Source organism: Suncus etruscus, chromosome 3 (genome assembly GCF_024139225.1).
Source record: "Suncus etruscus isolate mSunEtr1 chromosome 3, mSunEtr1.pri.cur, whole genome shotgun sequence".
NCBI lineage: Eukaryota > Metazoa > Chordata > Mammalia > Eulipotyphla > Soricidae > Suncus > Suncus etruscus.
Window position 1 is genome coordinate 47,423,278 of NC_064850.1, and position 14,928 is coordinate 47,438,205.

The following is a 14,928-nucleotide window of genomic DNA, read 5'->3' on the forward strand; positions in this document are numbered from 1 at the left end:
GGCATACCTGGATGCAGTGGACCCAGGTGCAATCAGCATCACAGTGTCGTGGACACATGAGTACCTTTAAAAATAAATGGTAAAATCCAAGTTTGGATCTGGGTGCTGAGGCAGGGAGTTATCCTCTCTGGGGTCCTCAAACTTTTTAAACAGGGGGCCAGTTCACTGTCCTTCAGACTGTTGGAGGGCCAGATTATAGTAAAAACAAAAATTATGAACAAATTTCTATGCACACTGCATATATCTTATTTAGAAGTGAAGAAACAAAATGGGAATAAATACAATATGTGGCCCGCGGGCCGTAGTTTGAAGACCATTGCTCTAGCTAATAGGGAGCACAATTTTTCTAACTGAAATAACACAAATCCGCAAACTTGGCTGGTGATAACATGAGATGAGAACTTTAAAAAGTCCTGTGATAAAAGATGTAGTGCAGAGCTTGTGGCCATGGGCTGGGCACCCAAGTACTGTACCCAGAGAAGAGGTGGGAGGATGAGGGAGCCCCTCAGACTCCCCGCCCTCCAGGAGGCCCTAGGTCTGGTTTCCAAGCTCATTCCAGCTTCCCTTGGTCCTCAGACTGGATCAGTGGGAACCCTGGTCTTACGTGGGGGACTCAGACTGTGGAAAAGGCATCCCCAGGAGTTCTAATGTGCAGAGATGTTGGGATTCTTTTTTTCCTCTTTTTTCAGTTTTTGGGCCATACATGGCAGTGCTCAGGGTTAACTCCTGGCAGGCTTGGGACTATAAGGGATGTCATGTTTCAAACCTGAGTTAGGATGTGTGTGAGGAAAGTGCTCTCCCCACTGTTCTATTCCTTCAATCCCGCAACGTGCTGTTTCCTTAACTCACCTATTGCACATTGATGTGTAAATTATAGGCACCTAAGAAGCAATTTTTTTCTTAAATTTGGTTCACACTGAAATAGTAAGCTATGAGCCTGCATATTTGTGCACTGGAAACAATGGGACATATAACTTGGGTGCCTTGTCACTGACTTCCACTACCTAGGCTGTTTTTCAGGAAGTTGTTTCGGTGGATGCCATTGTGGTCTTTAGGGCACTATAAGGTACTGTGGTATTAGTATATATAGGTTTTCCATTTACTGGAAGGAAAGAATAATTGACCACCTAAGCCATGTTGAGAGACAAATAGTACAGGAAGGGGGAACGTGTGTTCCTTGCACACAGCTGACCTTGATTCAAACCCTCAACACCAAACATGGTACCCCCCGTAAAGCAATGCCAGTGGTCACTCTTTAGCACCTGTGGTATAGTCTCAAAACCTAATCACTACCACCCAATTCTTTTTCTTAAAGAACACAAATGTGTGGGGTTGGAGCGGTGGTGTAAGCGGTAAGGTGCCTGCCTTGCCTGTGCTAGCCTAGGACAGACTGCGGTTTGATCCCTGGCATCCCATATGGTCCCCGCACGCCAGGAGTGCTTTCTGAGCGAATATCCAGGGATAACCCCTGAACGTCACGGCCCAAAAACCAACAAAACAAAACAAAAAAACCCACAATGTGGGGCTAGCAGAGAGGGCACATGGTTGACCTTGGTTTGATCCCTCAGTATCCCATATGGTTCCCCAAGCCTGTTAGGAGTGACTTCTGAGCACAGACTAGGAATAACCCCTGAGTACCACCAGGTGCGGTTCCAAAACAAAATCACACAATGCCTAGTGAGAACAGAAAAAAATGACTGTATAATTTTACCTGTTAATAGGTGCTACCAAACTGGGTCTTGAGCTGAAGACAGGTGAGTCTGGAGGCAGAGGTAAGAACTGAGTCCTCTGCTCAGCAATGGCCCAGCCCAGTGAACTGGATCTCAGTTGAAGAAGCAGAACTGAGCTGTATTCCTGTGCAGTGTGGGCAAGAAGGCTGGATCTGAGTGTAGATGATCCTGCCTGCTGAGCTGGAGAAATGAGCTGTTGGATCCGAGGAGGATAATTTCAGACCGAGTCCTTGGGCCAAACTGCCTTCCTCAAGGCTCTGTGAGCCAACTCGACCCAACATCCACTCAGCACATTGTTGAAAACTGCTCATGGAACCGGCCTATCCTCAATCCACCTGTTGGATGCAGAAAAATTGGGGCCAGAAAAAAAGAAAAGAGGCAAGTTGTTGGCCAGTTCCCAAATGAACCTGAGGGTGGGATGGCCTTGAGTGCTCCAGGTTGGCCCCACTGGGTCTCACTATCCACAGTCAAAAAGAATTCCTTGAGGCTACACAGTATGGTGGTAAAGAGGTTAATTCTTCCCTAGGATGAGCAGCTTTCTGGTGACAGATGTGAGCTAACCTTGGTAGCTGGGACAAAATCATCTCTGGGCCCAAAGAATTATTAGAACTGGGAGGGCACACACCTTACTGTGACCCACTGAAGTTTGATCCTTGGCATCCCATAGGGTTTCCCTGAGCACCAGTGGAAGAAATTTCTGAGCAGGAGTAAACCCTAAGCATCATCAGGTGCCACAAAACAAAAAGAATCTCACCAATGTTCATGGAAATGGGAGTGGCAGATACTAGACGAACTGTGTTGCTTCCCAGCTATGCACAGCTATTTAAATCACAATCGTTCAAATAAAAAATCAAAAAGTGGGCTGGAGCAATAGCATAGCAGATAGGGCATTTGCCTTGCATACAGCCTGCCTAGGTTCAATCCCCGGCATCCCATATGGTCCCCTGAGCCTGCCAGGAATGATTTCTGAGTGTAGACAGAGTCAGGAATAATTCCTAAGCACTGCCGGGTGTGGCCCCCGAAAAGACAAACAATTAAAAACAAACTGTCATTTTAATCTATACAAATTTGCCACACCTGAAGAACTATATTGTTTGACTCTATATAGTGGCCACACCTGATGGTGCTAGGAGAGGGGAGTGACAGCGAGGATGAACTTGGGTGCTCACACATACAAAGCTTGTGATACCACTCAAACTATATCCCCTGACTGAGAACTGCAGAGCTTCTGGACCAATGGCTTTGCTTGTGAGAGACCAGGAGTCCTTTTGAAATGGTCACTGAGTTGCCGACACAATGGAGGCACTTCAGCTTCTCTGCAGGAGGGAGAGTCCAAGGCATCCCTGGTTTCCTTCAAAGATCACGTAGGTGGGGCTTTGACTCAGCACAGAAGAGAAGGCTTTTGCTTTGCACCCAGCTGACCTAGGTTTGATCTCTGGCATCTTATAGGTTCCCTTGAGTCCAACAGCTTTGAGCACCACCAGATGTGGTCAAAATAAAAGCACAGAGGAAGGAGCAAAGATCCTTATGTGCGACAACGAAGAAAGCTAGTCAGCCTGGACCCTCTGCCATCCACTATAGTTGCGTGTCGGTGAATGTGGTATGTTCCTTGGTCACTGAGCTGAAGCCTTTGATGGCCTTCATGAGGTCTTCCTCATCCACATACTGAAAAATAAGGCAACCGACTGGTTAGGTTGAGCAGCCCTGGGTACAGCCTCAGACAATGGCATTTGAGAAGCTTACCAGAGCCCATACTGGATGGCGTAGTTCCAGTCACCCTTTCCCTACACTGAAAGGCTCAGATATAGGAACCTGGGACTGCAGGATGCAGAACCCTCTGAGATGTCTGCCCTGGGGGTGTCTACCTGGAGTGCTACACAGCTCAGCCTTTCTCTCTGCAAAATGGGGTGCATGAGTATGCCTCAGTGCTCAGAGCTGATTCCTGACTCTGTTCTTAGGAATCAATTCTGGAGGTGCTCAGAGGACCATATGGGATGCTAGGAATTGAACCCAGGTCAGCCATGTGCAAGGCAGATGCCCCACTATTATCACTTTAGCCTCTCTCTGCCTATTTTCAGATTGAGTCCCCAAAGCTCTCTATCAGTCTGCACTGCACCTCACTTCCCACGGTTTCTATTTGGACTTGCAGAGTTGGGGTAGGAATCCTGAGTATAATGTTACCAGGAAGATCATGTTCTGGCATCCCTAGAGACCCTCCTTGTGGCACTGAGCATATACCGGCTGTTGGCAGTGTTGGAGCCAACAAGCATGGCAATAGAGGGGGATAAGTAGGAGTGAGGTTTCCACAAAAGTGACAGGACCAGAGAGACAGTCCAGAAACTAAAGCACTTGTTTGACAGGTGGCTGATCCTGGTTTAAGCCTGAATATGGTTCTCTGAGGACCATTCTTTTTTTTTTTTTTTTTTTTTTTTTTTTTTTGGTTTTTTTTTTGGGCCACACCCAGTAACGCTCAGGGGTTACTCCTGGCTATGTGCTCAGAAGTTGCTCCTGGCTTGGGGGACCATATGGGACACCGGGGGATCGAACCGCGGTCCGTCCAAGGTTAGCGCAGGCACCTTACCTTTAGCGCCACCGCCCGGCCCCTTTTTTTTTTTTTTTTAATGTAATTTTTATTTTGATCATAGTGGCTTACATATTGTTGACAATAATATTTTAGGTATATATTTACATAAAATCAGGGGGGATTCCCATCCCTAAATTGTCCTCCCTACACCTCCGTTTTTGTCCTACCTCCCATTTCCTCTTCCCTCTCCCCCAGGGCGTCTAGAATATGTGGTCCCCTTTGTATCTAACCTACTACTTAGTAGTCTTGCATCAGTTTGGTCTTGATGCCTCCCTGATTTCCCCCTCTAAGTGGGGGCAGGGCTAGCTAGTTCAAGTTGCGTGGTTTTGCCTGAAAAGGTGAAAATATATAAACTGGGGGTAAAAGTCTAATACCCCAAAGATGGGCAGAATCCTTCTAGAGGTTCTCATCATCGATTTGGGAAATGAGTGAGAGAAAGAATGTGAAACACTCCACCAGTACCAAAAGAAGTGTCAAATATCCAGTGAGGACTCCAGCTATATCGATATGAGGACCATTCTTGAAAGAATCCTGAGCACAGAGGCAGGAGTAAGCCCTGAATGCAACTGGGTGTGACCCCAAACACAAACACACCCAATTGCAATTTTCCATGAGAAAATGATACCCAGTAGCTATGAATGCAGCAGAAGGGAGCACTCTCAGCCTTGGGAGGATTAGAAAATGGCCACTTTGGATGGCAAAAAGCTCCAAGGCTCCTCAGATCCCCACAACTACCCTGATTCCTGCTTGTCAGAAGCCTGAGAAGGGGCCCTAGAATTAATTCAAAGCCTGAAATTCTGAATGAAGGCCACTCATGCTCCTCTCCTGAGCTGGTCAGGAGGAGCCCAGGGATCAGTTTACTTTGGACCAAGCTTGGAGGCTGGAGAGGGGAAACCTGAGCCAGGCCTCCTGGTACTTAAGATCCTGGTACTGCCAGATCTTCACCAGGGGACATTGCAGAGGAAGGGGCTTTTGGGGAGCAGGATCAGATACCAATGGCTCATTAGGGTCCTGCTGCCCCCCAGATGAGCTAAGGTCCTGTCTGGCCTTCATTTATTATGAAGACTCCCAAAGAAAGGGAAAAAGAAAACCTTAGTTTCCCCTGGTCAGCTGTTATGAGCAGTCCCTTTTTTATGACTGGCCCCATCCTACATTTTTAAAGTTCCTGCCAATTCTTGGGCTCCTCATAAACAGGAATTTAAAGCCTACATGATCCCCAGCATTTAGGCTTACTGGGAGACTTTGGGCAACACCTAAGGCAAATGGACCTGACCCAAAGTTAAGACCAGCCCAACCCCCAGAGGATCCCAACAGTCTCTGTGACATTCTTATCAATTGATAAGTAAGGATGCAAAAAAACCTTTTAAAAAGTTCCAGACTGACTCAGTTTTCCTATCAGCACCCCTCATCCCCACACATAAACAAATGAGTCATATTTCAGTTAGTTCTTTGCTCTGTCCCTCCACACATGGGGAGCTCCTCCTTCTTTCTACTTTCCACTATCCATCTTCTCAATTCGAGTCTGAGCATCTTTACTACTGAAGAACATGAGAAATAGCACCCCACAGAAAACCTGCATCAGAGCCAGGCAGAGCAGACGGGCCAGTTTCATTCACTGCAGACACTTTGGGCTCACCTGATACAACAGCATGCAGGGGTATAGCAGCTTTTCTTACTGGTGAGATTGGCACACATCACAAAGAATTAGAACAAGCAGTGTTGGCGGGGATATGGAGAGAAAGGAATTCTTATCCACTGCAGGTGGGAATGCCGTCTAGTTCAACCTTTCTGGAAAGCGATTTGGAGATTCCTCCAAAACCAGGAGATTGAGCTCCCATAAGATCCAGCTATACCACTCCTAGGAATATACCCTAGGAACACAAAAATACAATACAAAAGTCCCTTCCTTACACCTATATTTATTGCAGCACTATATACCATAGCAAGACTCTGGAAACAACCAAGATGCCCTTCAACAGATGAATGGTTAAAGAAACTGTGGTACATATACACAATGGAATATTATGCAGCCGACAGGAGAGATGAAGTCATGAAATTTTCCTATACATGAATGTACATGGTGAGTGAAATAAGTCAGAGAGGGAGAGAGAAAGATGCAGAATGGTCTCACTCATCTATGGGTTTTAAGAAAAATGAAAGACATTCTTGCAATAATTTTCAGAGACAAAAGAGAGGAGGCTGGAAGTTACAGCCCACTTCATGAACCTCACCACAAAGAGTGATGAGTTTAGTTAGAGAAATAACTACATTGTGAACTATCCTAACAATGAGAATGTATGAGGGAAATAGAAAGCCTGTCTAGAGTACAGGTGGGGGTTGGGTGGGGAGGAGGGATATTTGGGACATTGGTGGTGGGAATGTTGCACTGGTGATGGGGGGGTGTCCTCTTATATGACTGAAACACAACCACAATCATGTTTCTAATTAAGGTGTTTAAATAAAAAATATTATTAAAAAAAAAAGAACACCCTGATTTACCCAGCATTTGTGTTTGGATTAGAAAGGAACCTTGGGTTCTATTGAAAAAAAAACAAGACTCCTTCACTTTGCTCATTAAAACTGGGAGCAAACAGCAAAACACTTGATAGTGGTGCGTGTGTGTGTGTGTGTGTGTGTGTGTGTGTGTCTACATGTGTACCTGGACCTCCCACACACATAGTCTTCAGACAAGTTCTATGTGCAGATTACTGGACCTTGAGTCTTCTTAGTAGCCTGAGAAATGCCAGCATCAAGCCCTTTGCCTTCTTTTCATCTGTTCCCTTTACTGCTACCTCTGCTGCCCAAATGAACCAAGTGGACTTCTGGCTTCTCTGCCTCAATCATGACCCAGAAGAAACCGCGAGTCTCTGCTCTGGGCATTCTAGAACCCTAAAGTTCCAGTGAGCTGCCTAAGGTAGGAGGGTCCATAAGGTGGCCAGCACCCAGCTCGGCACAGGGAGGCCAGGCTGTGAGGGAAACTAAGGAAAATTCGGGCATGAAAAACAGCTGACAAGGACTTGGGAGCAACAGAGAGAGAAAAACAAGGTGGTGAAGATTGAAGGCCACAAGAGGCGAAACAAGCTAGAGCAGGGGTGGCAAACAAGTTCGACACAAAGAACCAAAATTTTAAACTGTGAGAATCAGAGAGCCACACCACGCAGTGACCTGCCAAAACAGACAAACACTCACACAAAAGCATCTAATTTTAACAATAATCTATTAAACGTATATTGCATTTTGCCATTTTGAGTCAGGGTCAAAATCCTGCAGTGATGGCTCTTGGAGATCTCTCCTCAGAGGTCCCTCCTCAGAAGCAGCAGAACAAAATCCAAACTTGGCAAAGAGCCACAGGATACAAATAATCATAAGAGGCAAAGGGCCACATTCATTTTGACCGGGAGCCACATGTGGGTCGAGAGCTGCTTTTTGCCACCCCTGAGCTAGAGAATATTCACGAGGATCACTAGATCCTAATCACTAAAGCAAAGACACTGAAGCAAAACAGTTCGTTAATTCAGTGCAGAATTTTTTTTCTTTGAAGCCTCATGAGCCTTCAATGCAATTTTGCTTCTGTAACTCCCTTGCTTGTTAGTTTGCTTCCGCTATTGAAGCCATAAAGATGAGCAGAACCTTGCTCAGCACAAGAGTCTCCAAGGTGGCCTAACTTAGTCCTTTCTCCCACCTAAATTGGCTGCATTTTCTATTCTCTGCCCTTCCCCATGTGGTGCACTCACCAGCCCGCTGCTGTGGCCCAGGATGGCTTCCCACAGGGCGCTGTCCACAAGTGCCTTCTGGTCTTGCATGTCTAGGAACTGGCTGACACTGCGGCGAAGCGTCCCTGGCGGGGAGACCCTGCCACTTGCCTGACGCTGACTCGGGATCTGCAGCACCGAGATGCTCTGGGTGCTTCTCAAGCTGGTGGGAGTCCCTGCCCGAGAGACCCTGGCACTGGTCAAGCCCTGCAAAGCAAGTGAGCAGGTGGTGAGGAAGGGCACAGGGGAAGGACAGTGGGTGGTCAGAGTGCAGAGGAAGGGTTAGCCAGCAGAGCTGAGGGCAGTAGAGAGAGTGTGACTTGTGGGGAATCTCAGTGACACCCCAGCTGGGTCCTGCCAAAGACCCTGAACCCCAAGCCCTGGGGATGAGCACTTAACTGCATTGCAGGGAGCAGGGAGAGGAACAAGATGGGGGTGGAAAAGATTGTGCTCCTTCACCCCCATGCTTGCCCAAACCACCCAGAGCAAAGTCGGATCCTCAAGGATTGTGCATTTCTTTGTTTGGGGGCCACACTGGCATGCTTTGGGACCACTCCTGGCATGCCTTGGGGGACTTTATGCAGTGCTGGGAATTGAACCCATGCCAGCTACATGCAAGGTACATGCCTATTGTTGTGTATGTAAATATTTTGGGAGATTACTATGTTGCTCACCCTAATCTGATTAGGTGATTGTGCCCTACCCTAGGGTGTGACCTGGCATTCTGCCCCCACCCTAGGGTAGGACCTGATTCTGCTTCCACCATTGGTTGGTATCTGATCCCACCATGGGGTGGGACCTGACTCTGGAGTATAAGAACAAGGGTCTGTGGAAGGCGGGGGGCTTTTTTGGCTGGCTGGAACTGAAGCTGAGTCTTTGGACTTCAGTTTTGTCCATCCGAATAAAGCAAATATTTCCACGAGCCTGACTGTCTGCGAGCTGTTTACCCGTCGTTTCACCTCAGAACCGTGGGCTAGACAGGGTGGCAGACACGTGCTCCGAGCTGGAAGAAAAGGGCCTCATTCTCCATCCCTCCATCAGTCAACCTCTTCAGGGGCTGTCCTGCTACATAATGGCGCCCGAACAGGGGCCTGAACCCTGGACCCTCAGAACTGTAAGTGAAATATTTCATTGGAAATTTCCTATGCTGACCATCAAATGGTTTCTGTGGTTAGTCATGTGGATTTTACCACCCTTAGTCTTACGCATTGGTGCTCTAGTATACAAGTGGATCATTCCATTTTGTTTAAAACTAATTGGTTTTGATCTAAGGACAATCACTGCAGTTGGATGGTTGTGGTCTATATTTCAAATGAAAAGTGTAGTGTCTCTAGCCATCATAGTTTGTGGAATTTCTGTGTTGACTAACGTTATTATTATGAGCATAGTTATTTGCTGTTATTTCTATTTAGGAAATAGAAAGTGTAGAAATGGTGAGGCTAAAACCAGTATAGATAATAAGGAAATTTATCTGACGAAAACTCAGACCAAGGTGCAGGCTGACGAATCCAGCCCCACCATCAACAATATAGAAATTTTTGCTGGAAGAAAAACAACTCAGAATGTTAAGCCTGATTCTAGTGAATTGCTTGACAGTAGTGACTCAGATAATGATCTACCTCCAGTGCTAACTCCACGAAGTATGCCTCCTTCTAGTCACAAAATTGAATCGCAGAGCAGAGCAGATTCAAACGATGAACCACATGCTCGGTCTCAGAGCTCTATTCAGAGTAATTTTGCTAATCAGGCCTTATCCCCTATAGACACGTGCTCCGAGCTGGAAGAAAAGGGCCTCATTCTCCATCCCTCCATCAGTCAACCTCTTCAGGGGCTGTCCTGCTACACCTTCCTCCTTGCTGTCTGAGCTCTCAGGCCCCTGGGACTGTTCTTTGGTCTCACTTCACATTCTCAGTTTGTGCAGGAACTTGCCCCCACTTTTGCCCCCAGAATCCTCCCTGGAGCAGATCTGGCAGTGAAACTACTCCAGGAAGGTCAGAGTGTCTGTCTACACTTGTAGGTGCCCCTGGATCTCTGCCCCATGTGGTGGTACCTCCAAATGCACAGTGTAGCTCTTCAGGGTCACACTGCTGGCCACGTCCATGATGTCAGCCACAGAGTCAAACTGAAAAGGAAGCACAGGTGTGTGGTGAGTGTTGGTGCTTTTCTCAGACAAGTTCTGGGTACAGTACAGTCGCAGCATCGTGGACCCCCAGCCTGAGTTCCACTGTGTGTGGCCCTGGGGCCAATAAATAGGTCAGAGAGATACTATCTGGGGAGGGAGGCTTAATCATCTGAAAGTAGCTGCTCTTAGTCAGCACAATGTGTCCGGCCACTTTGGAGTCTGTGAATGCACATGTGATGATGTCTTTGGATGTAAATCTGCAGGGCCTGGGGTCAGGGCTCCGGGAGTTCCTAAGTTTGGTGCTCAGGGCCATGCCCCAGGTTAAATGTGCCAGGAACAGTCACTGTGTCTGCTTTGGAAAACACAGCCAAGAGCGTGCAAGCCCCAAAGCATTTGATTGTCACAACCGGGTAGGGTACACAGGACTAATGAGTACTTGTCTGAAGACTATGTGTGTGGGAGGTCCAGGTACACATGTAGACACACACACACACACACACACACACACACACACACATGCACACACACCGCTGTCAAGTGTTTTGCTGTTTGCTCCCAGTTTTAATGAGCAAAGTGAAGGAGTCTTGTTTTTTTTCAATAGAACCCAAGGTTCCTTTCTAATCCAAACACAAATGCTGGGTAAATCAGGGTGTTCTTTTTTTTTTTTAATAATAATTTTTATTTAAACACCTTAATTAGAAACATGATTGTGGTTGTGTTTCAGTCATATAAGAGGACACCCCCCATCACCAGTGCAACATTCCCACCACCAATGTCCCAAGTATCCCTTCTCCCCACCCCACCCTACCTGTACTCTAAACAGGCTTTCTATTTCCCTCATACATTCTCATTGTATGAGACCAGACCAAACCAGCAATGATAAGCACTGAAACCAGAGCTACTAGCAAGCACTCCAATCACAGCCCAAGCCCTGATATCACAGATAACTAACTGGTGAGAACTGCAGTCATCCTGAGCACTGAGAATAGAGTCACTGGTGAGCACTATAGCCCAGGGCATGACCCTGTACTGCAGCAACTGAATGGAGGGAAAACAAACATATAAAGACATTTTTTTCCCTGAGACCCCTGGCTGAAGGAAAAGAAGAAAGCCAGACAGGTGATCAGTGAAACACTTGTCTGAGACCCCTGCTCAGGCTTCACATGATGGAGACAGGGGACAGATTTGGGCCTGTCTCACTGTCTCTGTCTCTCTGAGCAAAGACTTCTCTTTTGGGGGGAGAGGTGCAGGGGCCCCTCCTGGCTCAGTGCTCAGTAGACCCCATGAAGTGTCAGGCTGGCCCTATGATGCTACCCCCAACCCCTACCCTTGGCCCCTCCATACATTCAGTGCCTCTTCTTCCACCTCACTGCCTTCCAGGATCAAGGTCTCCAGAAACTGTGGTGACACCCATGAAACATGGCTAGCTTCGGGTATACTGTGTATGAGACTAGGAACATCCTTGAGGAAGAGAGAACATCACAGCAGCCCAGGACCTGCCCAGGACCTGCCCCCTACTGGAATCAATGCTCAGAGCATGGGTACTCACCATGGACACACTGCCTGTTGGATGACTGCTCAGGGCGGGTTCCCTCTTGGTGGGGGGCTGTAGTGGGGGCCTCTCGCGCACATATGGCTCCTCACGCAGCTTCCTCTGCAGCAGCAAGGACAAGGCGAGGGCCCCAAGGAGCAGTGCCAGCAATGCCAGCAGCGCCACGAACCACAGCTCCTCAGATATGGCAGCACCCCTGCGCACCAGGGACCCTGGGGCATTGGGGCTGCTTGGAGCCAGGCCTATGGATGGATGGAGAGATGGACAGAGGAAGGGAGAAAGGAGAGAGGGAAGGAAGGAAGTAAAGAAGGAGGGAGGAAATGTAGGAGGGAGGGAGGAAGGGAAGAAGGGAAAGTAAGGGAGGGAAGGGAGGAAGGGAAGAAAGGAAAAAGAAAGGGAAGAAGGAAGGAGGGAAGGGAGGAAGGAAGGAGGGAAGAAAGAAGGAAAAAGGGAGGGAAGAAGGAAGTGAGGAGGGAAGGGAAGAAAGGAAAGAAGGAAGAAGAAAAGGAAGAAAAAAGAAGAAGGAAGGAAGAAAGGAAAGAAAGAAATGAAAATGAAAGAATGCAGCAAGAGGAGAAGGAAGCACCTCAGCACACAGAGGACCAAGGCTTGGCCAGTGGTGTCAGCCTCATGCTGCCCTGCCCTGCCTCACCATATTTTACCCCCTAATCCAGACCTGCCCATCTCACTCCTATCCTTATTCCACCTTCACCTTATCCCTGCCCAGCCGTTCCACCCTTCCCCCATTCCTATCTCTGCCTCACCCCTACTTTATCCTATGCACTCTAAATCACTCTACACAACTCATTCCTTCTTTATCTCCACCTTACCTCACTCTACCCTTCTCCACACCAATTTACCCCTACCCCACACCTGCCTCACCCCTTTTTATCCCTATCCCACACCCCCACTCCCCATGAGACCCAGCTAGGCTTCGAGTCTCACTATAGGGGTGGAGTAAGGAGGCACTTTGCAGTCTAGTCTAGTGGCCTCGTGGAACACTCAGTCACCTGTAGGAGGTACTGCAACCCAGCAGGGAGCAGTGACTTGGGCAGGAACTAGTTCTCAGGCAGGATTGGAAGTCGAGGTCGGCACTGAGGGCCCCCACACCTGAGCAGTCCTGGCACATCCTCCCTGCACAAGGGGTTTAGGGGATGGAGTAGCTACTCATCCTGTCTGCAGAGACACTGTGCACCAGTGAGCACAATTTTGGGGCCTGTGGTGTAGGAAGTGGGGGAAAGTATCCTATTCACACACCTCCCAAGGATTGCTGCACATCCTGGGCTCCATAGGGAGAGGGCACAAAGGCAGGAGAGTGAATACATGTACGTGTGTGTGTGTGTGTGTTTGTATGAGTGAGGGTGTGTATGTGAGTGTGCGCATGTGCATGAATTATCATGTGCATGTGTGTAAGCTTGCGCATGAGCACATGCCTTTGAATACTTGCATGATGGGGCATGCATGTTTATGCAAGGATATGCATGCCTGAGCATGTTCGCACATCCACATATGTGATGGTCTGTATGTATGTACACACATGAGGGGACACCAGCATGCATATATGAGCATGTGAGGGTATGCATATGTGTGTGCTCACATCCTTCTTTTATTTATTTTTGATTTTGGGTTATACCCGGTAGCTCTTAGGGGTTACATCTCTCTCTCTCTCTCTCTCTCTCTCTCTCTTTTGCTTTTTAGTTTTTCTATGTCCTCAGAAATTGCTCCTGGCTCAGGGGACCATATGGGATGCTGGGGGAATTGAACCGGGGTTTGTCTTAGGCTAGTGTGGGCAAGGCAGACACCTTATTGCTTGAGCCACTGCTCCGGCCCCTACTTCTATATCTCAGCTCAGAAATTTCTCCTTGCAGGTTCAGGGACCATATGGGATTCCAGGGATTGAATCTGGGTGGCTGTGTGTAAGGCAAATACCCTTTCCACTATGCTATTGCTTTGACCCCACACATTCTTCTTTAAAACAGAAGTGGGGACAACTCAGCACCAAGGGACCCAGGTTTTGCACCTAGAGGGATTGAGTCCCTCAAGAGACCCCACTAACAGTCTCGCCATAGTGCCCCCTAAAACCATTTCCTCTGAATTTTGCAATGAGGGAATAAAACATTTGGAGTTTAAAGAAGCTAGTGGGAGCCCAGGGTGGGACTAGGGAGCAAACTCCTGTAAAGGCTCTCTCCACCCCACCCCCAGTACTGCCCCAAGTGCTAAGTGAAATTTTGTAGTGAACTTGGACACATAGCGCAAAAACCTTGCAACAACCACCAATAACAATAGAGGGAATGGAAAACTATACAAAAATATTTAAAAAAGAATTAAAACTACCTTGTTTGGGACCAGAGTGATGGACAGCAGGTAAGAAACTTGTCTCATATACAACCTTCAGTTCAATCCCTGGCATTCCATATTTTCACCTTAGCACTACCAGGAGTTATTCCTGGGGGCAGAGACAAGAGTAAGCTCCGAGATCTGCTGAGTATGGCCCAAAAACAAAAAATTCAAAAACTTAAAAAACCCACCTTGCTAAAAAATATAACTGAGGACTAGGAGATAATACAATGGTTAGGACACATGCCAGTACATGCCCGGCCTAGAATTGATCCCCAGCATCACATCATCCCTGAGCATCACTGGATGCAGCCCTGGAGAACTTACTGCTCAGAGGACCCCAGTGATCTGGCACTGCAGGGCCAGCACAGCACCTTGGCCTCTGGTCACTGACTGTACTGTTGGCCCATCAGCTGAGAACAGCCCGTGGGGATGCTAGGCCTTGAACACTGCTTGAGAGTTGCTCCCCACAGTACAAAGGGAAAAAAACGGAAAAAAAACAAGTGTAAAGAAGAGAAACCCCAAAGAAATGTGTTCTATAGCTTCTCTGTAACACTACTCTGCCTGGCAGCCAACCTTCAAGTCTTGGAAGCTGAGACTAACCAGGTTTCGTTTGTTTTCTAAGAGAATGAAAAGATCTTGCAGCATGCACCTAATAATTCTATTCATTGACCCCACTGATCAGCCACAGACAGAGCCTGTTAGTGTGAAATCAAGCTCAGGTCTCTGAGGTCTGGGTAGCTCCAAGATCCGCATGCATTCCTGCACTGCACTCCTCTCTCCAGAGCAGCCAAAACAATGCTTAGTGGAGACACCTCTTAGAAATGCAAACTTGTTTTTGTAGAAACAAA